Below are 27,979 nucleotides of genomic sequence, written 5' to 3' on the forward strand. Positions count from 1 at the left end.
GCGCTTTATTGGTGTTAGTAGAGTTCACCTGGGTTTAGGAGACTGGTAAACTGAGAGATTGGTTCACTTTCAAATACAAGTTTATTTACCAGATGCACCTTCCCAGTTCCTTCAGCTCAAATGGAGATAGGATGACACAGAAAACCCAAGTCCTCTTTTCTGGAAATAGGCCAACCTCCCAGTGTTTGTGCTCACTTCATGAACTGCTAGAGGAAGTTCACCCATTGTAAATATTTGCTTTGCATTCCTCTGCTGTTATTTCAGCTGGGAAAGACAATCAGTGATTTGCTAGCAGTTCACCAACTGAACTTACATACCTGCCTTCATTCTTAGAAAGAGATACCTTTTAATCAACCAGATGCATTACATTCTGCTATGCACTGAACATGTGAACACTTAACTGAGAAAACATTTGACTCCCTGCCAAAATATTTGTGTCAGTTACTTATATCCAATGCTAAAAGCGCCAAGTGTAACAGTATTAGCTATTCCCTCTTCCCTCTCAGTCACTCAAGTACTACTTTGACAAGGCAGCATCTTAGCACACAATGTACTGTGATCAGTCACAAAGTGATCAAACAAAAAAAGTTAAATAACCACAATAAACAGCCTCCACCCGCATGATTCCTTGTCTTTACTGTCAATTTCAACATCTGTTCCCCCCCCCCAACCTTTTTATAGTCCAGTTCTAGTTTCCTACAGACATCACCTTTGAGACATATACCAAAAATTAGGCACCAAACCATTATGTTCTCATCTTTTTCATAGGTAGAAGGAATAACACTCCTGAACAGAGCTGGATGAAATTGTGTAGACAAAAAATTTATTCAGAAAAAAATGTGTTAAAAATGCCTGAAATCAAAACACATTTTGTTTGACCAGAAACAAACGTTTTCAGATTTTTCTCAATTTGTTTTAAAAAAAATTAAAAATATGATTTTGGTTGGACCCAAACCATTCTCCCCCTCCCCCCCGAACTGATTTTTTGGTTTACAAGCAATTATTCATCCAGTTCTACTCCTGAATTCCTGTTGTCCAAGTGGAGAGAGGCTCTAGTTTATCGTCTGCTAAAATGAACATTTTATACAATTGTTTAGAGAAATTTATCCCTTTATATAAAGTTGAGGTTGGATGATAAAATGTGAAACTGTCAAAGGTGCTGAAGGGGAACTCCTCAAGGTGCCTTTGCAAATCCATGTTTTCTGGAAAAATAAATCCTGCTCTTGATGTATACAAATGATTGTGTATAAAACTGAATACACATTTAGAGGCTTTAATGTTTTTAAAATTAGGGAGAGTAAAATTAAAAGATTGTTCCTGTGCTAAGGATAACAATGCTTACTTATTTTAAAAATGAGGAATCTGAGACCCAAAGTTAAGTGGCTTACCTAAAGCCACACCACAAGTTAGCGGCAGAGCTGGGTTTGGAATTCCTGCCTCTCCGTCCCACATTCATGTTTTTAGCTGTTCATGTAGAATTTGGACCAAGCAGAAATGGGGGTGGTTGACTGCATGTCATCCTGTATCCAACTTTTTACACTACTAATGGACACCGTATAAAGGCAAATTTATTTTAGCAGTATCCTCACCAGCATGGGAAACAGAATCCATTAAATTTTTCCACTTCATATGACTAATTAGGATGTCTCTTACTAGTTGACTGTTAGCTGAACACTGAAATAAGCGCAGCTGTGAGTGAGGGCATACTTTGAAGTGCTTGGTAATTGGAGTGCTAGTCATCTGAGTACCATCACCTAATATTAATGTATATATTAGCCAATCTGCCATGTTATTACTTAGAAGAGTGGAAGAACTAGACTACAGATTGACGACTTCCTTGTTTCCTGGCAGAAAAGAAAGATATAAAAGACTGCAAGGTGATTGTGAAAGAGTCTCTTACTGATCAACATAGTCCACTCATCTTAGATATGTTTCTTAGAATGAAGGTACAGAGAAAATCAGAGAGGGTAATACCAAAAGTAAGGTGGCAAAAATTATAGGGTAAGGCTAACTTTAGGGAGCTGGTTAAGGAAAAGATGAGGTCAGCACCTCACGAGGAAGGAGAGGATACATTGGGGAATTTTATGGTGATAAATATGAAGTTGTGGGTGAATCAAAAGGGAAAGCCCTTCTTCAGAAGAAACCTGGTGGTTGTGATATGACTGGGACATGGGTGGTCATGCATAGAGGTTCGAGCTGGAATCAAGCCTAGTGGTTAGAACAGGAGTCAGTAACCAGGAATCAGAGCACAGGGTCACAACTGGACTCAGATGCAGAGCCAAGGGTCAGAGCCGGAGTCAGGATTTGAAGCTCAGTTCAGAACCAGAGTCAGAGGTGAGATACAAGAGCCAAGTGTCAGGGTCAAAGTCAGAGGTCAGGAATCAGAGCTGAGGAGCAGAACTAGGTTACCTGGAGTGAGGCAAAACAGGAGCAGAACTGAAACAAGGCGGACAACAAGCAGGAGCTATTGCAGCCATGGGAAAATGCGTTGAGCAGCCACTGAACTGCTGCTGCTGGGCTTAAGAACGAGTCTGCTGACTCTTCCAACCAATCAGGCAGTGTAGTCAATCAGGCAGCCTACTACAGGCCAGGTGCACTTGTTAGGTTGCCTAGAAACTAGCTGTGCTGAGGGCCCTGCTTCCAGACTGGATGCTCTGTAGGTTCCTGATAGTGGTGAAGCAAAGAAGTGATAAAAGATAAGAGAAAAAAGCTTAAACTTTGGCAAAGGAGTCAGAGCAAACAAGACCTGGAGGAATACAAGGATGCAAAGAAATTGGCCAGGAATGTAGTTGCAAAAGCAAAGGTGCTGGAGGAAATTTCTACAAGACTTGGACAAAGAAAGGGAGGAAAGAAGCACAGACTGGCGAAAGCATGGGACAGAAGTATCAGAGATATATATAAAGGAAGTAAGGTGTATCAAAGATGAAACTGGTAGAATGTTAGCTGATGATAGTTGCATAAAGGATCAATGGAAAAAGTATTCTGAACAGCTTTTGAATGAAGAAAACCCAAGAGAGCAATGCAACTTCAAAATGATGAATTTTGGTGCAGTGGAGCCTATTACACCAGATGCAGTGGCAAACATTGTATAAGAAATGAAAAACAATAAGGTCCAGACAGAAGCCCTACTGAGGCATGGGAAAAGGTTGGAACTGAAGTCTGATATCTGCTGACATCCCTGTTCAATTCAGCCATGAGATGGTAAAAGAACCAAATGTATGGAGGAAAAAGTATCTTGGTGCTGACATACAAGGGAAAAGGTGACGTGGGCAACTGTGCAAACTACAGAGGTATAAAGCTGATGAGTCATACAATGAAACTGTGGGAGAGAGTCATCAATAAGAGACTAAGAAGTGAAGTGGATATTAGAGCAAATCAATATGGCTTCATGCCAGAAAGGCCAACTATTTTTGCACTGAGACAGCTAGTGGAAAAATTTAGAGAGAAAAGGAAAAATATTCACATGATGTTCATTGATCTGGAAAAGACCTTTGACCGAGTTCCAAGTGAAGTCATCTGATGGCGTATGAGGAAGAAAATGGTATTGGAACTTTATGTGAGGCTTGTTCAGGCCATGTGTGTAGGTGCAGTGTCAATAGTCAGAACTTCTAGTGGTGAAGCAGATAAACTATTGGTAATGGTGGGAGTGCATCAGTGCACTGAGGAGAAAGCTAGTCTAGAAGAGGATCTTCATAAATGGAGAGATGTGTTGGAGAGACATGGAGTTAAAATAAGCAGAGGAAAAACGGAGTGGTGGTATGTAATTTTAATAACTTGAACACTTAGGAATTATCATTGAAACTAGATGGGCAGATAATATTGAAGATGCGACATTTCAAGCACATGGGTTCCAGAATCCAAGAAAAATGGAGAATGAAATTAAAGCTAGGATAATAAATGCCTGGCTCAAATGGAGAGAGAGAAGTGGGGTAGCATGTGATAGAACGATACCAGTAAGATTAAAAGGGAAAGTCTATAAAATGGTGGTTCATCCAATTTTAATGTACAGTGCTGAATGTCGGGCAAAAAATAAGAAACATGATCAAATGGTCTCTTCAACAGAAATGCAAATGTTGAGATGGATGAGTGGAGTATGCAAGAAAGATCATGTGAGGAATGTGTATGTTAGAGACATGCTTAAAGTAACATAGATAAATGACAAAATGAGGGAGTGCTGGCTCAGACCATTTGCTCAGGGAAAGTGCAGTCCTGACAACTACGTGAGGAAAGTCCAGCAGATCAAGATTGAAGGTAAAAGACAGAGGCCAGTTCAAGAAGTGGTGGGATATCATAAAGGAAGACTTGTTAGCATGTGATGTGATAGAGTATATGGCATTGAACAGAGCACTTTGGAGGAAGAGGATTCATAGAGCAGACCCTATTTGATGGGATTAATGAACATAAGAACAGCCATACTGGATCAGACCAGAGGTCCATCTAGCCCAGTATCCTGTCTTCTGACAGTGACCAATGCCAGGTGCTTCAGAGGGAATGAACAGAACAGGTAATCATCAAGTGATCCATCCTGTCGCCCATTCCCAGCTTCTGGCAAACAGAGGCTAGGGACACGATCCCTGCCCATGTTGGCTAATAGCCATCGATGGACCTATCCTCCATGAATATATCTAGTTCTTTTTTGAACCCTATTATAGTCTTGTCCTTCACAACATCCTCTGGCAAAGAACTCCACAGGTTGACTGACTATTGGGTGAAGAAATACTTCCTTTTGTTTGTTTTAAACTTGCTGCCTATTAATTTCATATGGTGACCCCTAGTTCTTGTGTTATGAGAAGGAGTAAATAACACTTCCTTATTTACTTTCTCCACACCAGTCATGATTTTATAGACCTCTATCATATTCCCCCATATTTTCTAAGCTGAAAAGTCCCAATCTTATTAATCTCTCTGTATATAGAAGCTGTTCCATACCCCTAATAATTTTTGCTGCCCTTTTCTGAACCTTTTCTAATTCCAATATATCTTTTTTGAGTTGGGACGACCACATCTGCACTCAGTATTCAAGCTGTGGGTGTACCATGGATTTATATAGAGGCAATATGATATTTTCTGTCTTATTATCTATCCCTTTTCTTAATGATTCCCAACATTCAATTAGCTTTTTTGACTGTTGCTGCACATTGAGTGGATGTTTTCAGAGGAAGGAAGAAAACAACACTAGCCAATCTGCATGTTATCAGAGACCACATCATCAGAAATAAATACTGTCCATTTTCTGACAGCTATAGTGCATTCTCTCCAGTTCATACCATTAAAGAATCTAACAGCTTGTTGCACTGGTGGTATTCTCCCCTCTGGGGACAGGTGGCTTAGTTCAGCAGAGAGGAATTAAAATATCTTTTGACAGAGTATATAAATAAATATGTTGAGAGATGAGAAGGTGAGAGAAAGTGTGAGACAGACAAATCAACCCAGGATACTAATTCAGGAAAGCACTTAAAAATGTGCTGAGTTCTCTCTTCTGAAAGGAGATGCCTTCTTGAACTGGAGTCAAGATAAATAATGCCTTTCCAAGAGCCACCACAACTAATGACTTGCGACTCAAAGGAGTCCATCTATCTCATGCAAGGCAACACAAAGCAAGCATCATTAGAAGCTCTATATTTATAACACGGTTAATAAAAATATCACAGTCAGTTAGGTACATGGATAGTTTGCTGGATTGTGCCCTAAAGTCATTATTCACAAACTGCATTCTCATTTCTATAACAGTGAAAACGCTTTACGAAAATGTTTCTGAGTAAGTGGAAACAACCATGGGAAATCCTGAGGACACTAGATTGTAAATTGGGGAATGAAAAACACTCTGTTTAAAATAGAATAGTAAATTTAGAAAAAGCAACTACAGGTATTCGACAGGTTTCAGAGTAACAGCCGTGTTAGTCTGTATTCGTAAAAAGAAAAAAGAAAAGGAGTACTTGTGGCACCTTAGAGACTAACCAGTTTATTTGAGCATGAGCTTTCGTGAGCTACAGCTCACTTCATCGGATGAGACTGATGGCAAGGTTAAGGATTTCTCTGTACAGAATGATAGCACTCAAGCTTTAACTGCAGCACTTGTCAAAGATAATGGCCCAGGTTCTCTGTTGTGCCCACTAAGTGCTGCAAAAAGGAGGGAACCCATCAGGCACAAGTTAGAGAAGCAGCAGCGTCGATCCCCGCTAAATGTAGACATGCCCTTTAGTCTCCACTCAAGTAGCACAAAGGCAGCTAGCTGAGTAGGTTCAGAGACTCTGCCCCAATGCGCTTAATCCCCAGAATCTACACATTATGATATTCCACAAATATTCCACTTTTTTAAATATTCCTGAATCTATTGGTATTGAGAATTAGTTCACATTTCATCTTTCTCTTTTCATTAGGGCCACCGGTTCTCCTTTAATAAAATAATAATTTTAAAAACCCACAGAAAGTGTATCGTATACCCTTAAAAAAAAACCTTTTCTTTTGCTAAATACTATTTCAGTATCTACAGATATTACAGTCTTCTTGGCCATACAATGATCAGCTAATGTGCAAGGTCTGGGAATGAAAAGGTAATACATCTTTAATACCAAAAACACTTTTCTTCCCTTATATCTCTAAAATAACTCCAAATCAACATAGAAAAAGTATTAACTTTATCATCTACATTCTCTCCTCAGAGTCTCCAAACCTCAGTATCATTTCCCACTAAGTTTTGTTTTACTAAAGATAAGTCTTATTTTTGCAGTGATAACACGAAACACTTGTTACAGTTTCACCTTAATTAAAAAACAGAACTCATTTCATCTTAGTGAAGAACTGGATTCAGATGTTTTAATCTTTGATATTCAGGGAGTGATAATATATGAATGCCACCTTGTGTTCATGTATTTTTATTAGCTATTTCTATCTAGGTGATTCTTTTAAACCAAAAATTACTAAGTTACATTAATTTTATATTATCACTAAAAGAAGCTCAATAGTTTTGTTACATTTAGTCATTGTTGTTATATTCATTTGTGTAGCTCTTCCTAGCAATATTTGATTAACTATTTTGTTTTCTTCTCTTAGCCCTTGACTATATTACAAGTTCCACAACTTTAAGTAGATTCTGTTTTTAACCAGTTTAGTTAAAGTGGGACACAGTCCGGTATGAACACTCTTCAGTCAATTTGCATCTGTCTTATATTGATTCAGTTTAAGGCCTTGTCTAGGCTAAGGTTTAAAGATGTGCTGCTAAGCATAGGTTAGTTAACACACACTAACTAACACAATTCAAGGATCTAGAGTACAGAAGACACAACAGTCTTTACTGTGTGCTAAATTGGTTGAGTTAAAGTCTGCGGGTGAATCTTGCTTTAACTTCGCCAGTTTAGCACACATCAAAGCATACACTGCCTTGTCTACTTTAGGGGTGAAATCCTCACTCCATTTAAGTGAGTGGCAAAACTTCTATTCACGTCAAATGGAGTCAGCATTTCACCTAGGACTTTTAGAACATGTTAGATAACACATGATAGATAATATCACATCTTCTTTCCCAGTCTAGACAATACCTTAAAGAAAAATCGATAGATATATCCCAGGTCTGAAAATCAGTTTAAGAGTATGCACATAGGGCTTTGCCTTGGTTGAACTAACTCGTTTTAAAAATGCACACATTTTATTAAAAACTGCTGCAATAAGAGAAGGCCTTGTATGTGGTTTATTGTTTGATTCCTGCACTTTGGCTTTAGAAGAATGAAGGTTCGTAACTATTTCAAAAGGAGCCAAAGATGGGGATGGATTGTGACTTTAGACATAGCCCTGAGCATAAACCATTGTGCCCCCCAGAGGCATTGGCTGAGATCCCCAAAGGCATTTAGGTGCCTAACTCTCCTGGCAGACATGTACCGAAATACCTTAGAGGATTTGGGCTGTTGTGACTAGACACATCCCTCCTCCCCTGCTTCCTCTTTGCTGCAGAAACTAGGTGGAGGAGGCAATTAGTCATCTGTTGCTGGCCTACACCATCAGTACATTACTGGCCACCACTCACAACTTACACAGGTTCAGTTATTCTGGCCAGCAAGTAGAGGGGTGGAACAAAGGCTAAACCCATTCCCTATCCCTCCTCACCTACTTCCTCCAGGGAAGGAATATGCAAGTGAGTATCTCTGCCTACTTACTCACACTTACATCTAATGTGTGGGCAGCACTCACCCAGGGTACAGGATATAAGGGATATTCTTATTCCTTTAAATGGGAGCACAATCCAAATCAAGGTCTAGTCCATGGAGGGAAAAATCATTTATCACCTCTTATTAGATCAGCTGCTCCATGTCCCTGGTGCACAAAAGTCTTTCCTGGCTGTAGCTGCTATGATCCTTTCCTGTGTAAAAACTTGATTTTTCTTTTGATGGTAGAGAAAACATCTAGGGAACCGTTTCATTGTCAAGAAAAACATATGTGATTTTTTTTTACAGCTATTAAAAATGCTTCAAGATTTCTAACCTGTGCCTTGGTTTTTCCATAATGAACTGTCAGTTAAGGCTGCCTGTTTATTTCACTGCTTTAATGATTCATGACTACAGAATCTGCCTAGAAGATGAGGGGAGAAAAGGATTAGTGGTGAAAAGGAAGTGTTTCAGTATTTTAAATTTTAATCACAAGGAAACAAAAAAAAAAGAGCAATGGGTATTGTGTAATTGCAGTAAATCTTGAGAAATGAGTAGTGTCCAGAGAACCCAATTAAGTGTAATAATTTTGTGCATCCAGGACACGGAGGAGAAAGTGGAGAATAAAGTTTTCAACAGCAGAAAACAAAGTTTAAATTAATCTGACACACAATGATACTTTCAGCTGCCTTTCTAATTGATTCCTCTCATTAAATCAAGAGGAACTTTTGCCCAACAGCAGATTCCTGGGTAATTGACTCTTACACAGAGATAAAAGTTAGCTTCAGCCAGGTGGAAACTAGCTTATTCATAATAGACTGGTCACCTTCTTTTAAACTGCTCTTTGAAAGGCTGCTGTGTAGTCTGTAGCCCTGCAAAGGAATTTGGAGACTTATCCTTCTATGTGAGATTTACCTTGGGCACAAGGCCAGAAAAAGGTTCTAGGACCCTTTTAAATTTCATTTTGTACAAGCTGTTTTGCTGTGACTATCTGAATAGTTTTCACCCAGGAAGATCCCGCTGGGAACCACCCTGTTCCTCTGTAAGGTTAGGTCAATCATTAGAAAGGTACAGAAGAAGTCTTATCAGCAATAAGGTTGCAACCAGGGATCAGAAAAACATGGCCATGGCCCTGGTCAAAGAATGGAATCTAGCACACCACAAATTGTGACATAAGTCAAGGCTTCCATTCAGAAATTGGACTCCAAACACTTTCCAAGACAATGGAGGACAGAATTGCTTTGGTGGGAAAGGACATGCAAGACGGGGACATAGTATGGGTAGTGGTTGTGGAACAGTGTGGCACCCACCTCTCATGAGCGTTCACTTCTGGTCAAGTGTGTCTGCAGTCTTTAAATAGTCCTGGCCCTAGTATCGGGCTGTACTCCCAGGGCATCCTTCCTGGAGGCAATGGTGTCATCCTGTCTGGGCCCTTCAAGCCCCACCTGGGCCACTAAGCAGTTCAGATCCGCTTCTCAGGGTTTATCACTGTCCAATTGTAGGCCACTTCCCCAGTGGCTTATTGGGGGAGTGGGGGAGAAGGGGACCCAGGCCCACACACCCACTACTCCGGGTCCCAGCCCAGGGATCCAAAGAATAGAAGCCATGTACTGCCATGCCCTTTAATGAAGCTGCCTTCAATTCCCTGAGCCACTTCCCTGCAGCCCCAGTCTTCACCAGAACTTCACCCTTCACTCAGGGCTCTTCTGTGTTCAGGCCCAGCAGCCAGCCAGGAGCTCTTTCTCGCTCCCCTGCTCCCTGCCAGCACTGAGCTGCCTGAGGTGCTGCAATCCCTTTGGCCAGCCAGGAGCGTCCTCTGCACTCTTCTGGCTACAGCAAGGAACTACCTGTCTCTGACTCTGCAACTCCTTTTTATATGGCCCTCCTGGGCCCTGATTGGTTGCTCCCTGCAGCTTCTCTGATTGGCTAGCCCTTAGAAACTTCTCTAGGCCACTTGGAGGACTTAGCTCCACTGCTACTTTCCTGGGACAGGTGTGGCAGGACCCTGAGACCTCCAGCAGGAGGCCTCTGGGCCTAGTCCATCCCATCACAGGTTGTCATACAGAATTTACTTCAGCTCCCAGTGAAGTCAATGGGATTAGTCACTCCCACTGACTTCACTGAGGGTTGGCTCAACCCCAGAAACAGCAGAGGACTTTGGGGAAAAAGCACACTCTACTCCTCCAGCATCGTTTTGATTGACAGAAGTGCGCAGTATGCTAATTTTCTTCGTGATGATGTTTGCAGACCTTACAGGAGAAGTAGCCTTTTCTTCCTCGATAGTATTTGAGAGCCCACGAAGCATCACAGCCTAAGCCACTTTCTTGCAGCTCTTCTGAGGGCCAACACTGAAAAATTGCTTCACTTCCAAGACAAAGACAAGCAAAAGCATTAGAACTTGTGGCACAGATTGGACAACAAAACTAATGAGACACCCAGATTAATGGGAACTGGGTGCCCAAATCCCCCAGGCAGCTTTGTGAATCACAGCATTTATATGTTCCCAGATGTAAGCATGGGTAGTGCACACAGACACCAAAGAATTCTTCCACTCCTATACATTTCAAGAGCTTTCTTGCAGTTTCCAGTCAAGCTGATGGTAGTGTCCAACAAGAATACTTTTTGAGTCAGAAGAAGTAAACACATATCTTCTGCCTCTACTGAAAATTCAAGAGAAAGGTTTTTTAATCAGCTTCTTCCACTGAACTGAAGATGCGGTTATGTACTAGGATAGAAAGATTATGGAGGAGCAGTAGGGATGCCATATCTAAGGCAGGGTTCCAGTTTGCACTTAAAACAGGGAAACAACCTGTATGGAGGCTACACTCTATTGTCCCCGAATTTAGAACATAAAATCTGTGAGTAACAATTGATTTTTTTGTAGATTTTCAAGTAAATCTGCCAATCAGTTTTTGAGCTATCACTAATTAAAATAGGTCCTTAAAAGATTGCCATCTTGAACCCTTTATTTTTTTTTGGTGGCTTCTCTAGCAATACTCCTCCCCAAATATGACTGAATGTGCTTTTCCAGAACGGTGCGTAAGGATGGCAGGCAGGAGATTTGGGTGAGTTGTGATGATAATGGTGGGTGTTTGGGGAAGGCTAGCACTCCCTGGAGTAGCGTTATGGTTGTGGTGCACTGTCCGTGGCGTCTGGTGTTTGTTCTAGTAGATGTATGGTGCGGTTCTTCTAGTGTTGTGGTGTGTCTCCCTGAGTGTAGCAAAATAGTTTCCCCTTAGTCATATTATTTTTTTGTTTGGGGGTTGTTGGTTTTTTGCAGTTCTGCGTTAAGTTTGGCCTGCACATAACACACCTAACTGCTATATAATGTAGAGTTTTTTAAGCTGGATACAGAAAGAGAGATTTTTAAAATGGGACCTGTATATGGGGTTTTAGATACTCTGGTCTCTTGTAATTGTTCTGTGATGGGGTTTTATTGTTAATGTTACAGTATGTTAAGCGTGGTAGCCATGTTAGTCTGTATCAGTATTTTGCATGAGTTGTTGTGAGTTAAGGAAAATGTTCTCTCCAAAAAGAAGCAACAGCATACCTCCCGCAACTGCTGAAACCGTAAGATAAGAATTCTCCCCAGAATATCTGTAATGAGTGGAAGAATATTTGAAGAAGTCCAAGTTCATTCACTGAACAGAAATAAGTGCACTCTTATTTTCAATAAAACAGAACAGGGAGGAAAAAAAGAGTGCAAGAGAGAAGTGACCTTGGGCAAGTCACTTCACCTGTTTGTGCCTCTCTTACCCTTCCACCTTTTGTCCTGTCTATTTAGAATAGAAGCAATTTGATGTAGGAGCTGTTTCTTACCATGTGTTTGCACAATGGGGCCCTTGTCTTGGTTTGGCCCTATGGTAATGCAAACAAACAACTTGCAAATGATCCCCATCTTTTCTAATATATTAGATACAGTCCCGATTCAAGAGATCATTTCAGAACATGTTTAAGTCCATCCTTATTTGGGGAATCATGTATTTAAGTCTCATCAACTTCAATGACATGCTTCAATGTGTACTTCAGCATAAAGGAAAATACTGTAGCACTTTATGTCTTTGTAGCAGGACATATGGCATATGAATACACATTGGCAGGAAACATAGATCTTCTTTCTCCATTCCATTTCTATTGATAACATATCACTTTCAAACTCCCTAATTTTGTTGGGTCAAGAAAATGTTTGCCCTCTTCAGTGTGGACAAGACATTTGCCACACATAAGCTTTCTTAATTTCGGATTAATGTTTCTGAAGTAATTCATATAACCCCTATGCAAAACACATGACTACAGTTATTGCTTCCTGCTGAAGTCATAGAATTCACTACACAGCTGATTTTGGCTCAAGGGATTTAGCACATGTTCACAAATTCAGAGCTCTCCAAATCCCAGTTTAAAACAATGTTCTTTGATTTCCAGTAAATCATCAACTTTGAATTTGGTATGAACCTCTTTTCTCTCTGAACCGGAGCTCCAAAACAACGATCCATTATATCTCAGAACTGCACAACCGCGCTGCTCAAATCCTTCTTTTAACAACAACCTAGAATTATATTTCACAAGCAACTGGATTTCTAAAGCTGCCACATTAATAATTTATCAGATCCAAAAAAGATGGTTATTGTCATTAGGTTTATATGGTAAATATTCTGCTGGGAAATTTACATAAAAAGAAACTTCATAGGAAACTGAATGCTACTGAAAGGGCAAGAAGAATATAAAAGAATATAAAGAATATAAAATATGTTCAGTAACATATTGGGCAGGCGGTCATTTAAAATGTTTTTCATGCACAGAACCAAAGATCAAAGTATTAATGGAGACAATTATAGAGCACCACTCGAGAGCACTGTAGCAATCAGTTGCTAAGGCTACAAAGTTTATTGTAAAATAGTGTTTACACTGAGAAAAGCCCTACTGATTTTCCTATTGTAAATTGTTTTGATCTTCCAAGCCCCTGCCTAGGATTACTGTACATTCCCTTAGGAATGGGAGCATTGTTTCATAGAATTTCCCCTTAAAGACACAAACATCAGCTTTGTCCTATTTTGCAGTTAACACAAAGAAGTCTATTCAACAGAATAGTTGCTTTATTTGCATATGGTTTCCATGGACTTTGCTATAAAAAAAAAAGACAAAAATGATAAGTATCATCTACTTTTCTCCTGTTCATTAAATCTTTATTCATCCACCCCATACTGCACCTTTATTCACCTCCTGGGTACTGACAAATCAAGAGAGAGGGGTGGACTTAGCGCAAAAGAGGGATATATTATTATACATTTCAAAGTATGGGTATTTCAAAGACTATTGCCGAGGGTCATTTCTGATACAGATTCCAGACATTCATATTGGATTTATAAGACACTGGTATTCAATTAAAGCTAAGTTCAAAAGAAGCATCCTGTTATGGGGTACATAAGCTATCTCTCAAAGAGAGAGCTCATTATTAAAAGAAACCTATCCAGCAATGTACCATAGAACAAGAACCAATTGTACATTTGCAATTAAGAAGAAGAGAGATTTCAGGCATGCAGAGATAAAAGGTCGGTAAATCTCAGATCTAGGAGGTGCTCAGGTTTCTCTACCTATACGTTTTAGTGCCCATTTGGTCATTGTGATGGGAATGGGCGTGCATAAATTCTAGCTGTTAAAATACAATCATTTTGTGGCCAAAACGAAGTTCCCATTTTTAAATGAGGACCTTATTTGCCAAAAGCAAATTTACAAATAAATATACAATCGCAGAGCTCACAACATTTCTCTTTCAATAGAGGCATTTCCTCCACACTCACACGTGCTACATAAAATAGGAGCATTGCAGAGTTTCTGCATCTGGTATTTTACTGACCGCCACCACAGGCTCAATAGCGAGAGAAGGCAAAATTGCTGCAACGAGTAGTGTAGCTGAAATTCATCAGCCAAGATTTTATGTGGAGTCACTGTATTGTGCTGACACAATCCATAAGAGTGGGTCATTTAATTATGACTCATCACAAGCCCCCTTTATTTTGTTTGTAATCATAGACATAATTAAACTGTTAAAACATGAAGGAATTGGCCTGCTTTTCTACTTACACAGTCCCTCAAAATAGCATTACAAAGTTGTTGCTACAGGGAATCCTGCACCACGTTTTTTTCCATTTGACTTTAAAATAAAATACAGGACATGTAATTATGCCTGGGGCACCATCCCCAATTCTGGGGCTGTCCTGGCAATATGATGCCTCTGTGGTTGTGTGATGGGTGAGAGTTCAGCAATGATAAAGGAAAATTACCATATATTAACCATCAGAAATCAAAAGGAGTTAGGTGCCTACATTCTTTTATCTCTCTGGCCCCACATAGATAAATTTCATTAGAAACTTCAGAAGGAAAAAATTTACTTGCTACTGAACTCCATCTCATCAGGTTTTGAGCCAAGTAAAATGTTCACAGGAAACTAAAATGCTCCTGAAGCTTGTCTGGATTGATGTTTTTTCTGCAAAGTCATAATTTGGCCTGGATTGATTGAAAGCTCAAGATCATATGAGCAAACTTGGCCCTATTTTCAAAGGGAGCTGGGTTGATAGTTGAATTTATGTCAGGTTTTGTGACACTCAGATTCGCACATCATAATCCTGAATGAGTTATGAATATACTCTTGACTCTCACCGCTCTTAGATGCAGTCAGCGTAGTACCCGCAGTTTTGCTGAATCCAAAGTTCTTGGTAACTTTACTCTTGGTGAGGTGGTGGCAGGAAATAAGTCAATGGGGACATGGCCATCCAGCCAATAGATAGTTGATGCAAGCAGGCAAACAAAAGTGCTTTCCCTCAAAGCTTCTACTTTATTTAGTCTTACACACATCCACAACAGGTCAGCAGTGCACCCCAGATTCATATTTACCAAAGGTCTTGTGGAGGTCTCCAGTGGGTAACTATAGACGGCCAGTGGCCAGCTTTCCATCTGCAGGGGAACTTGAAAGGGGTCCAAGTGCTCAAGTTTCCACTGAGCCCAGATTTCTTCCTCTTTTGATTCCCAATTGGTTAGTATTATATACCTTGTTCATCAAAAAAACTCCTAAGCAGAAGCTAAGTTAAGTGTGGAGTTTTCCAGCCTATAGTTTTCCATTAGTTAACCAGCTGTATTTCACATAGCAATAGTTAACTATTGCCAGACTTTCCACCTTGCAAAACTGCATGCTTCAGAAAAACCTTGAGTCAGGAGGGTACAGGGTCATGCTTATTACTCGTGGTCACTCACGTCCTCCTCCTCTCCTGGTCTGTTAGTTGTGCTAAAGTTTCAGAAGTGGCCTTTCTAGAGGCTTTCAGCAATGAGCATAACAACTGGTATTCAAGCTGCGGGCAGTGGTTTAGGCATGTTACTGGGTTAACAAAATTTCCTCCTTACAAGTGCTGGTAACAAATAGAAAAGTATGACAGTGCAATGAATATTTTTTCATGTTTTCTATTAACATTATTTATTATTTGCATTATGAAAGTACCCAGGACCTGGTTGTGCTAGGCAATGTACAGATACAGAACAAAAAGATGGACCCAGTTCCAAAGAGTTTACAATCTAAGTTGTATAGTAAAAAGTATTTTTGGGGTGGAGGAGCCATAAGAAGTGGGTATCCGAGAATTCCCCATTAAATTAGAAATTGTTATTGTTACTAAAGATCCATTGAGCACAGAACAATATTTCATGTACAAGTGTTTTTTTATTTGTACTGTAAGAGAGTTTGTAAGTATATTATGGGTGGCCAAGATTGCATTCATGTCTTTCTTGCAAAAACTTTATTAAATGTTGTTTTGACTACTGTAACCTCACCTACCTTGTCTCTCTAATATCCTGGTTCCAACACAGCTACAAGACTACTGAAAACAAACAAAAATAGTTTTAAAATGTAGTATCTGAATGAGCCACAGTTGATTTGAAAGTCAAGATTCATTTCTTGCCTATTTTCCTTCTAATTTTTAAGGAGCTTCAAGTTTACTCGGAACATATATAGGACTGTATGGCTGGGGTGGCCCACTTTCAGTGAATGGGGCAATATTAGCATGGCTCCCATTAGCAGCAATACTTGTGCAGCTAAATCCCCAGGAATCACTCTGAAAATTTACCCACAAGAGTCCTTTAAGTTCACTAAAATACAGTAGAATCTAGAAATGTGCTTAAACCCTCAAAAGTAATGTGTATTGTCAGTGAACAGGCTAAACTGCTGGTTCGTGGGCAATACAGGTAATGCACCCTCAATGTGATTGTACCAGCAGCAGAAAAGGAGCAATTTTTATGACTTGTGTCATATCACATCAAATGAGGTCAGGTGAATTTCTTGGGTTTGCATCATATGTGACCCCCACAAAATCACATGTCAAGTGATGTGATAAGAATTTCTGATGAAGTACTACGCCCCTGGTAAAGCCAGAAGTAAAGTGAAGGGCCATCCTCAATGAACTAAGAAATATGTGACAAGATATGCCTTTTTCATTTCACAATCAAGCACATTGTAATGTTGATTAAATATTGTCAAAGAGTGAAATAACCAAAATAAAATAATGGATCATAAGAATAGTCAGCAAAAGGCAATGCTCAGTCTGTTCACTCACCTTAGTTGAGCTTGGAAATGGCCCAAACCAGACAAATACCTTCACACTTTGGAAATGTTCAGCTTCCGAACCAGAGCCCATGGCCAAGAGCCATCCTGTCAAATGCAGTCAGAGGTAACTTCTGTGCAACTCCAATAGATGTCAGTAAAGCTGGGCTCATGCATCCAACACAGGGTACCATTTAGTTTAAAGTGTTGAACAACCACCTGTGACCCATTATTAGCCCAGAGTGTAACTGCAAGTATTTGTACTGTTTTAATTTTACCTGCCATACATTGCTAAAAAAAAATTAATGTATCAATTACTCCTTCCATTCAGTTCAAAGAGCAATAACACTTTCCAGCTCTGGAGACCATTGCAGGCACAGGCAGCTATCTCACTGTAAGTGACTAAAGCACGCTCCCAGCCTTTTGATCTTAAAAAATTGTATTTTCATCCCAGGCAAAGATAAGCACAGATGGTCTAATGGCTAAGAAATAAGCAAATGCAGCATGGAGATGGGCCTGGAAATAAGTGGTGCTCACTCACTCAGTATTGGGTACTCCGTCATCATTCATCCAAACACTGGGACCAAGGATCATCTTATCAGCATTCAGCTCTGTCATGGACAAGGTCCCAAATGATTTATCTGTGCTTATGACTTTCAATCTTTGTTGTAATATATATGGGCTAGATTGAGGGTTGGGAACGATGTGCCTGCACAGGGGAATGAGAGCTAGCAAGATCCTCCCTTTGAACTCCTGCATGGGCTACACACCTGCTCACTCTTTCCCCAGTGGAGATGGGCAGGGAAAGAAGGGGTTTTGGTTCCACTCCTGCTCATTACCTAGAGCAGCTAAGCCAGTGCAGAGGCACCTCCATCTTTTGCTGCTGGTTTAAGTCAATTACTAACCATGCCCCCAAAAGGAAAGAAGGAGCTGGTGACTCAGAGTGTATTTACAATGCTTCCTGAGGCTACTCCTGGGAAGCACAGATTACACACTTTCTCTTAACTCACTGCAAGGTGGTACAAATAATTCCTGCTGAAATAAGAGGAAAATCATGTCCCACACTGACATGTAGTCACCATAAATGCTAAGAATGCTTCGGAATTCTGTCTGGGATGCTTTTAAATGAAAGGTCAATTACAATTTCAGAAGAGACAAAGAAAAGCTGATCCTCTGGATATATATATTTATACACACACACACACACACACACACACGAGTCCTCATAGGAGAATTGGCCTATAACTTGCCCCAACAAGCAGATGCATTTGTTTCCCCCAAGGAGAGTGGTATTCAGGATGAAGTTACTCAAATCACAGGACACAAATCAGATATTAGGAATGGCAATATACAAAAACCTGTAGGAAAACACTTCAACATCCCTGGACACACACAAGCAGATTTAAAGGTAGCCACCCTGCAGCAAAAAAAACTTCAGGACTAGACTTCAAACAGAAACTGCTGAGCTTCAGTTCATTTGCAAATTTGACACCATCAGCTCAGGATTAAACAAAGACTGTGACTGGCTTGCCAACTGCAAAAGCAGTTTCTCCTCCCTTGGTGTTCACACCTCAGCTGCTAGAAGAGGGCCTCCTCCTCCCTGATTGAACTAACCTCATTACCCCTAGCCTGATTCTTGCTTGCATATTTATAGCTGCCTCTGGAAATTTCCACTACATGCATCCGACGAAGTGGGTATTCACCCATGAAAGCTTATGCTCCAATACGTCTGTTAGTCTACAAGGTGTCACAGGACTCTCTGCCTCTTAAATCAGTGTAATCCCAGATTTGATGTTGGTTAATTGTTGTCTAACAGACCCTCTCCCCTCACTGGAGCCGGTTTTGTGATTATTATGGTGATTACTGAGTTGATAGTTTACTTCCAAGATTTAATTAGTACAGAGCAGTGAAACTATTGACCTCAGGAGGCAGTTACCATGCTATGGCCCATTCTGTAAGAACATAAATTAAGCTTGGCACACCATGTATCCCTTCTTCCTGCTGTGACCAGCAAGAAGCTTCAACACAAATCACGAAGCCAAGGCTCCTGCTATGAACAAGTAAACCCAGCATTGCTACTGACTGCAAGTCACTTTACCACTCCGTGTCTCAGTTTCCCCATCAATAAAATAGGAATAACAAGTAGTAGTAGAAGATGGACTCTTCCTATGTCAGTTGAGACTGATCCTCAATGCAGGCAAGCTGCGATCAGTGCAGAGGTTGCTCTGACCAAAAGGTATCTCCCCAGTTGTGGGGCTTTCTAAAGGCAGGGTTGACCCCTTGCATCACGGAGAACAGTTCCAGCGCTGCTCTAACTTATGGCCACCACCTGACGGGGCTATTCCAGCCGTCGGGGATTGCTAAAGGATGGTAGTGCCAGTAACCCCACTTCAGCCATGCCCCTACACTGCCGGGGGAGGTTGTGTAGGGCTGTGACGATGACTGTACATCACCACAGGATTCCCTCTGCACAAGGGGAAGCCCAGAGGGCTGGATCTGGTGTGTTTTCAGTTGTTTTGTGCCCCTTGAATGGTATAAAGCAGCAGAAATGGGGCCAAGACAGCTAAGCTTGACCACCTTACATTTCTAGGGCTAGAGCCACAAAGGGATTTAAATGCTTAAGTCCAAAATTTAGATCCTCAAAACTCATGCTCAGTTGCCTCCTAACCAGGTAGATGCATAAATTACGTAGGTGCCTAAGTCAATAAATTCCCACCAATAAGGTCCCCAACATTTCTTTCTGTGGAATGCACACAGCCACCTAAGTCCTAACACCTGTCACCTAGCTCTCATCTAAGCCCTCACATGATTCACCAATGAGGTATCACCCCCACCTATTTTGCTTGCAGGTCCTGAGCCACTGGGCATACTCAGAGGCTACATTAGAGCAAGTATATTGGATTGGGCCCCACACAAAACAGAGGAGGAGGTGGCCTTTCACCCATGCTATGAAGGCAGCAGGTTCAAATCTACCTGATGTGGAACAGGGACTTGAACCTATCTTTCTCAGGGAGCACTCAAAACACTGGGCTATGGAATATTCTGGGGTGGGTTTTTCAGACTCCCTATTGAAGCTGATCCACATTGTATGAGACACTTTAAACATTCTCACTCCCAGGCTGATTAGTAAAGTATTTGATACAAAATGGTCCAGCTTCAACAGATAAGATGGAGAAAGACCCACCCCAGAACATACCCTAGCCCAATGGCTTGGGCAGTCACCTAGAAGGCAGGAAACCTGGGTTCAGGTCTCTGCTCCACATCAGAAAGAATTGGGATTTGAATCTGGGTCTCTCACATCCTGGGTGGGCGTGCTGGCTACAGGGCAGGGAAGGTTTTTTGTGAGCAAGGGCTGACCTGGCTTAAGAGGGTTCATGGCTGTGAAGCCCATGGGGAGATAGGCGCCTCCCACTGGCACTTAAATCCTTTTGAATGGAGGGTTTTCGCACGCACTCCTCTCCTTGGTATTTCCTATTGACTAGCTTAGGCTCAGCATGCAGCTTTTGTCAGTCCTATTCTTAGCTGTCTAACTCTCCCCGTGCATTGGATTGGGAGCATGGGCTCCTATCAAAGGGCTCTGCATTGCATTAGGCAGCAGGGCACCTAAAAGGCTTGGCTTTGCAACACCAAGCCTAACTCTCCCTTGTGGATCTAGGTCCTAAAGTCTAAGGGACTGAGAATGACTGCTGCCTGAATTCACGTACAGGAGCTTTTAACTAGACGCAGCTCTGGCTTTTTGAAACACAAGGAGTCAATACCGCGACTGCCATGTAAACTGCAGAAAGAAAAAGATGAGTTTGTATGTGTGTCTGTGGGGGGGGGGGGGAAGGGTGAGAAAACCTGGATTTGTGCTGGAAATGGCCCTCCTTGATGATCACTTTAGATAAGCTGTTAGTTACCAGCAGGACAGTGGGGTGGGAGGAAGTTTTGTTTCATGGTCTGTGTGTGTATATAATGTCTTCTGCAGTTTCCACGATATGCTATGCATCCGATGAAGTGAGCTGTAGCTCACGAAAGCTCATGCTCAAATAAACTGGTTAGTCTCTAAGGTGCCACAAGTACTCCTTTTCTTTTTACGAATACAGACTAACACGGCTGTTACTCTGAAATCTGCCAACATTATTATTTACAAATAAATATTTGGAATACACAGGTGACTTCTTAATGTTTGAATGATTTTTTTATTTACAATAAAAATTTATTTGTACTGTTATGATTGAAACTTGCCTGGAACACCCCATCACAAAGCCTTATTGCTTGGATTTAGGCAAGACACAGGTAAAGCAGCAAGATGAGTTGGAGGGCCTCAGAGATCGTTTCTACGTCTAATTTCTGTGATCAGTCAAACTTCAGTCTCTCTGCTAAGTCCCTCAACAATTGTACCAATCATTGCCGCTTGCATTATTTTCATGTGGACATCTGTCCCCTAAGAACTGACTGGAGATGCCCAGCTCCTAACCCAAAGGCCAAAGAACAGCAACTAGATGTTAGCATGACCCAGATGCAAAAGGCCCTGTTATCCTATTCCCAAGTATCTAAAGCAACTCAGTCTCCCCATGCAATGTGCTCCCTCTCCTTAACAAATAAGAGTAAGAGTTGTTGTAAACAAATCTTTAAAGTGGAAGGTTGAGTTTTATATCCCTGAAGTCATTATTTTATGCAGCCTTAGCAAATGCATTTATGTGCTGAGGCATTTCATTGTTCTTTTGATGTTTTATCACATCTGTGTAGGGTGGTGTTGGTTCCAGCCATGAAAGGCAAATTCGACGCACAGTGCTTGTTGCTGCCAGAAGAAAAGTTGAACATGCAATACAGATAAATGATACTGATGCTAGGACTTTAGGAAAGGATTTGAGATTGTGGTGATTCGAGTAATGCACAGGAGTCTATAATGCTGCACTCAACGGTATGATTTTCATAGCTTTAAAAGTGGCCTTAAACTATTTTTCTTCCAAAATCATTTTGTTACATGCTGGGTAGAAGTTTATCATCATAAAACCATGATGCACTCCCTATTCTTCCATTTAACCAAAGGCTTTAGGGATTCTGGACCCAATGTGCTAGACACTGTATAGATATATTGGTAGACACAGACTGCCCCAAAGAGCTGATGGCCTCAGGAGAAAACAGCAGATGAAGAATAGGGGAGAGATCTACACCCAAATAGTTGCAAAAACAGTATGTCCAGATACATGTTTGCTTTTTCCTTAATTAATTAATTATTATTTGTATTGCAGTAGCACTGAAGAGTCCCAGTCATGGACCAGGACCCCATTCTGGAAGCTCACTGGCTTCATGGCACTTCAGAAGGGATGTAAAGGAAGAACAAGGTTTAAATAATCAGTTCAGGGAAGGTGAAGTATAAGGTGGAGGAGTGGGGGGTATAGGAGAATGTGCAATAGATATTCACGGGAAAAGTGCACAAGAGAGCGGGGTAGTCCAGCATCCTTGGCAGAGCCTTGATTAGCTAATTTTTCTCAAATTCAATAGAGGGAATTGGGCAGTAATGTTGTCTAACTGCAATGGCAAAAATGAGAAAAGTTTCAAGAGCCGCACTGTGCAAAACCTCAGTGATAATGTGGTTCAAGAGGATACAAGAGTAATTGAAAGTATGAGTGGAGGAGGTCCATGAAGCTAAGCACATAAGTAAGCAGGGTTGGGATCTAATTTCAAGCAAGATTCAACCTAAGGGAAAAACAAATAACGGGAGGTTACAGCTGGTGGCAAAATGGATGATCTATTATCTGAATGTTCCCTAAATGTCCTCCCAAAACATTTACAATGCTGTGTGAAGCCACCATCCAAAATGGCCTTATGGTTATAGCTGTGTGAATAACAGATTTTTCAGGTCACTGGCAATTCTGAAATATCAAAAAAAGTTGTTCTGAGTCAAACTGAAAGTGAAATTTTTGGTGAATCAAAAAGATGGAAAAATAAAATCTTGTGCTGAACAAAACATTTCATTTTGATTTTGAGCATTTTTTAACGTTTTAATTTTTTTCCATGTAATTAAAGATAATTTCTAACTGAAAAGTGATTGCAGATTGAAAAAAACAAAAAGATTTCATTTTCAGAATGTCAGAGTGAAATGTTTAGACTTTTTCAGATTGTTTTCATTTGGTTGGGGTTTTTTTTTAAACCAAAATAATTCAGCAAAACTGACACAAATTCGCAAAATGTTTCGGTGTCACCACATCAGCATGTTTAGCTAACAAAAATTTCAGTCAAAAAAATTTCACCAAGCTCTACTCAGAATCCAAAATTTCAGTCACAATTTCTGAAATTCAGTCAAAAAATTTCACCAACCAATCTACTCAGAATCAAAATTACAGCACTCAACAACTGAATGAAATCAGATGGATTTTGCTGAAAAGAGAAGCCAAGGGGTGGAACAAAGAAGGCAGCTTTCCAATGAGGGGAGAGAAATTAGATCATGCAACCTTCTCTAAACCCAGGTGAATTTCCACAAAGAGGGAGCTAAATTTTCTTACCAATCCCTTTAGCAGCTGATTGGAAACATGCAAAAAGATCATTTAAAATATCCTGTAGGCGAGAGGTTAAAAAGGAGCGATATTTATACCCCAGTTCTGGCCATATTCCGAACAACTATGATCAGAAATGGGCATGCAACCAGAGTCACAGCTCCATCATGCTGGACAAGCATAAGATAAAAAACAATTTGTCCCCAATAATTTGCAATCTAAACAGAAGACACAACAGGTAGGTGTGGAGCACAATGGGGCAGTGAAGGGGAAGGGGGACAGCAACAGGAGCACAAGGTTACATATAATAGCTACATGTGGCGTTTGTGGGCCAGATGGGCTTGACCCAACCCACTTTGAAGTCAATGGAAAGATTCCCATTGACTTCTATGGCTTTGGATCAGGCCCTAAATCTGTAAAGAGATTTGAAGAATAGCACTGTTATATGAGCACTCAGAATTATCATCAGTGGGAAAATATGGCAGAAGAGATGTACGTGGGTGTCTTTTTAACTTGCTTGAGGAGCTCATAAATCAATAAGACAAATGTCAGTGCGTAGGGGACTATTTAATTGGATTTTGGGCGGATACTTTAGAAAAAACCCACTGACTTAATACAGATGATGAGCTGATGACATCTGAAAAAGCAACAGACCATTTGTTAGAAGACTTTGTGTCACACTATAATTATTCCTAGTCAGATTTAGCAAAGAATTGGGCCAGAAGCACACAAAGATAAATTAAATGGGGTGTTTCCCACTTTGGACTGCAGCGCACATTGAAACCATAACTTTGTTAACTACCCCATAACAAATTAGGGCTGAAACCATTTTTTGTGGTTAGCAGACATGTTCAGATGGGTTACTTCTGAGATTCATATCAAAAGGGACCACTGTGATCATCTAGTCTGACCTCCTGCATGACAAGCCAGTTAATTCCACCCCTTCGTTCCTGCATAGAGCCCAATAATTTGTGTTCAAACTAGAGTAGATATTTTGGAAAGACATCTAAGAAACTGATCTCCCTCTAGTACAATCTGACCCAACAAAGCAGAGTAACGTCATTTAGAACTGCACATGCAATGCACTAAGGTAGGTATAAAACACTCCTGTCTAAATCATTTTCTGCATGTCACCTCCCTGGACTTTGGTATATCTATATTTCTCACCATCCATCTCGATGCAGGAACACATCCATTTGCATTCTCCCAGGAAATGTTAATCAGACCCCTGCTGTTTCTAGGACTATATTTTTAAAAATAGCCAAGCCTCTGAATTAGCATTAACCCAGTTAAATGTAAGGACACAAAATAAGTGCCCCCACAACACACACACAAAATTGGCAGCGTGTTTCTACAAAGGCAAAAGCATGTTTACTTCAATGCTGGACTAAGACAAGGAAAATGAATTTTCTTAGAGGTAAAAAGCATGAAGCAGCTAGCTCCAGTGTTCATTTCAGGATCTACATCTTAAGGTATTAAGCTCTTAGTACAGGCTGCAAGCCCAGAACTGCACAGTCTAAGGGAGAAATAGTGGTTTGTATTCATTGAACAAACGCTAAGTGACAGTGATATGGTCGATCTTTGTTATATTCTTATCCACACACAAACAACAGGACAAATGTGCACAAATGGAAAATGAACTTTAAGAAGATGGGAGCAGACACTGGGAGAAAGGATTCTTTGCTTGGCGGATTATGTTGTTTGTTTGTTCACCTCCTGATTCGAAACATCATGAATTGGTGGAATGGCCTTTAAAGTAAAACTGTTGGGTTATTCATGATACTGTTAGAGCAAACTGTGGAGAAAATAAAGCAGTGATGAACCTTGAGTGATGTTCCTCGATAAAGAAACAACCAAATAGACTCATGGGCAGAAGGCATATAGGAAACAAGAAAGTGTGATTTATGAACCATGGCCACCTAATACGTTTTCAAACAGATCCACCTTTGTCCACACTAAGGACAAAGTCAGGTTTAATATCCGTTTAGTTAACATGTTTTACAACACAATGTATTTTCTCATTATTGACAAACCTTAAAAGATGGAACAACCGATTCATCAGATTTGTCCACCTTCTAGCGTTTATCGTGTCCCTAATTGGTGCTGCTTTCTCTTCATATGGCTGATGTAAATGTAGAGCAACAACTATAATTTTATATTTAGATTGCGAAGCCAGATAATTGTGTCTGGATTAGCAGAATATATTGCTGTAATGCCTCCTTCGTATTTGTGAATCAGGCACTGAGTTGTTATATGTTCCCTAGTCTGTTCTGGGTGACCACAGTCACACAATGGAGAGTCTTTAATTTTCCATTTGTGCAGTAAGTATCCGCATCTGCTATGGTTTGTGTGGATATGGGTTAGGGTTGCCCATGAGCTTCGTGGGAGATCAAAACCAGGGATCTTCTGCATTGGGTCTTTCAGAAGGTGTTTATTTATGACTTCTTGTGAACGCCTTCCGGCTTTCCAAGCTTCATCAGGGTTGAAGTTGCATTGTTGAAGGTTAATTGCATGGGTCCAAAAGGGTTTATGCGACTTCAAGTGGTGGTGAAGGACACTGATGGTGCTAAAGCCTTGGAGATGTCGAGGACTTTAGCAAGGACTGGGAAAAATGGTTATTTCTCAACTACACTACAAAATGAAACTATGCTTTGAAAAGGTTGAGAGTTAAACATCCCAGATCCTCCAACATTATTATAGCTACAGAACAAACAGACACCAGCCAGCAGACACATTTCTGGAAGTAATTTCACTTCCGCCAAACCCTAAAATTCAAGATACAATGAAGTAAATAAAGATGAGTCAAGGGATAGAAATTCAGAAAGTTTTCCAGATAAATGATTTCCTGCATAGCTCTGCAGGCAAATCTTGGCATGATATTCTGTCAGACATGGCTCCATAGTGAGTAGCTGTACAAAGGTGATGTTTACCGCTATCTAAAGCTCCGGAGAATGCTTTCACACCGTACAACTTGAGCATGAAGTGACAAAAGTGATGAGTAAGTTATACAGCATCTTATTTCAAGTCTCTACTCAATGTGGAGCTAATTGCATATCCCACAGATTTTCCTTATGCTATTAGGGTCTGTATAAAAAGAAAGCAATTAAGGTCATAGTCACACTCTGTGTTTTCATTTCTCCTAATTTGTCTAAGTTAAATTAACTCTTTTGGAGTTGAATAGAAAATAATTTTAACATCATAAAACATGCAAAATAACCACAGAACTTTGGAGGATAATTATGGAAAGCATCATTCCAAGTATCCAGAATTTATAGCCGCTTAAGCTGAGTGTGGAAACTGGCTTACAAAATTAGCCCAAAAGGCTGTTTTCCTCAGAAAATCACTCACTAGCAAACTTTCCTTGTTTTATTTTATCTGTGCTTGATGTGAAATTACTGGGTGGTATCATTTAATTTTAGTCAGCATAGCATGTTTATCAAAATTAGAGCCTTGCATCTATATGACCCAGGCAAGTGCTGTCATGCAAAAGCAGAAGAATGATGCTGTTTTGATGCTAAAAACCAGAAGAAGTGGCTTTTTTATTTTCTAAAGTGGGGTGAGGTGAATAGAAATTAGAATCCTCTTATCAGAGTTGTGACCCATGGGTACCGGGGCAGCCCTCACTGGAAATGCCAAGGTCAGGGCAGGCTGCAAAAGAGAGAGCAGATACTCCCAAGACTGGTAGGTTACACTGAAGTTATTCTCCTCAACCAGTCACAAACTGTGCTTCTCTTGCATCTGAAGTTCTGCTATCTCCCTCTCATGCTGAAGACGCTGGATCTCTCTCAGGGCTTGCAGTTTTGATTGTGGGTCACGCATTGTGACTAACTTTAACCTTTAACACTCAGTTTTAAATTTCAAATTTGGAATAGCGTGGGGTTCTGATCCAAAACCCAAATGCTCTGGTTCTGTGGATCCTGTTGACTACACCAATATGACCCCTGGTGCCTAGGGCAGACCTCACTGGAAATGCCAAGGGCAGGGCAGGCTGCAAAAGGAAGAGCAGATTCTTCCAAGATTGGTGGGTAACACTGAAGTTATTCTCCTGAACCAGTCACAAACTGTGCTTCTGATACCCCTCATTGGTTTTCAAGCAGAAAAAAAAAAAGAAAAAAAAATCACACAGCCCCCTTTATTGCATTCTAGTCCTCTGGCTCCCAGACAGCACCTAGGTCTAGTACAGTGAGAAGTTATTTAAAAAACTCTGCTCACATATACAAAATGTTCTTCTAATCCCAAAGGGTCAGCCACATTACTAGGTCAGTATATGTTTGTATCTTACCCAAAAAACCACGCTGCCGACCAATCCTTTAGTGTCTATAACTAAAGGTTTATTATAAAGAAAAAAGAAAGAACAAGAAGAGAGATGTTAAACGGTAAAACAGTCACATACATACAAAGACTTCAAAGTCCATATATCAGGTTCCTAGCAGTATTGGTGAGTTTGATGGCTTGAAAGTCCCTCTGGAACACATCCACAGCTTGGATGAGTCATTCAATCCTTTGTTCAGAGCTTCAGTTTGTAGCAAAGTTCCTCCAGAGGTAAGAAGCAGGATTGAAGACCAAATGGAGAAGATACAGCTGCCTTTTATAGTCTTTTGCAATGCAGCCTGTGCTTCCTTTATTTCAAACAAAAAGCTGCCCAGCACATGGCTTGGAGGCCTTAGAGTTCTGTCATAAGGTATATCTGCCTTCTCTCAATGGGTCAGTTGTATAGCTGATGGTCCTTAATGGGCCATCAAGCAGGCTCGGCAGAGCTGATACCCAAATTGTCTGGG

The 27,979-nt window shown here is 40.6% G+C and overlaps 2 long non-coding RNA genes across 4 annotated transcripts in view; both read right to left on the reverse strand.

The window, feature by feature from the left end:
* Nucleotides 1–15,216, reverse strand: part of LOC141994836 (uncharacterized) — a 44,162-nt gene extending 28,946 nt beyond the window's left edge. Inside the window, exon 1 of one of the 3 annotated variants that reach the window (XR_012641211.1) lies at nucleotides 15,030–15,216. This is a non-coding gene — a long non-coding RNA (uncharacterized LOC141994836). The other 2 variants (XR_012641209.1, XR_012641208.1) reach the window with 2 other exon arrangements.
* A 163-nt stretch (nucleotides 15,217–15,379) lies between these two features.
* Nucleotides 15,380–16,803, reverse strand: LOC141994837 (uncharacterized). Its single transcript, XR_012641212.1, has 3 exons — nucleotides 16,733–16,803; nucleotides 15,958–15,997; nucleotides 15,380–15,538 (listed from the first exon to the last, which is right to left on the reverse strand). It is a non-coding gene; the product is annotated as an uncharacterized LOC141994837 (long non-coding RNA).
* Between the last annotated feature and the right edge of the window lie 11,176 nt (nucleotides 16,804–27,979).

This window comes from Natator depressus, chromosome 10, assembly GCF_965152275.1.
Source record: "Natator depressus isolate rNatDep1 chromosome 10, rNatDep2.hap1, whole genome shotgun sequence".
Classification (NCBI taxonomy): domain Eukaryota; kingdom Metazoa; phylum Chordata; order Testudines; family Cheloniidae; genus Natator; species Natator depressus.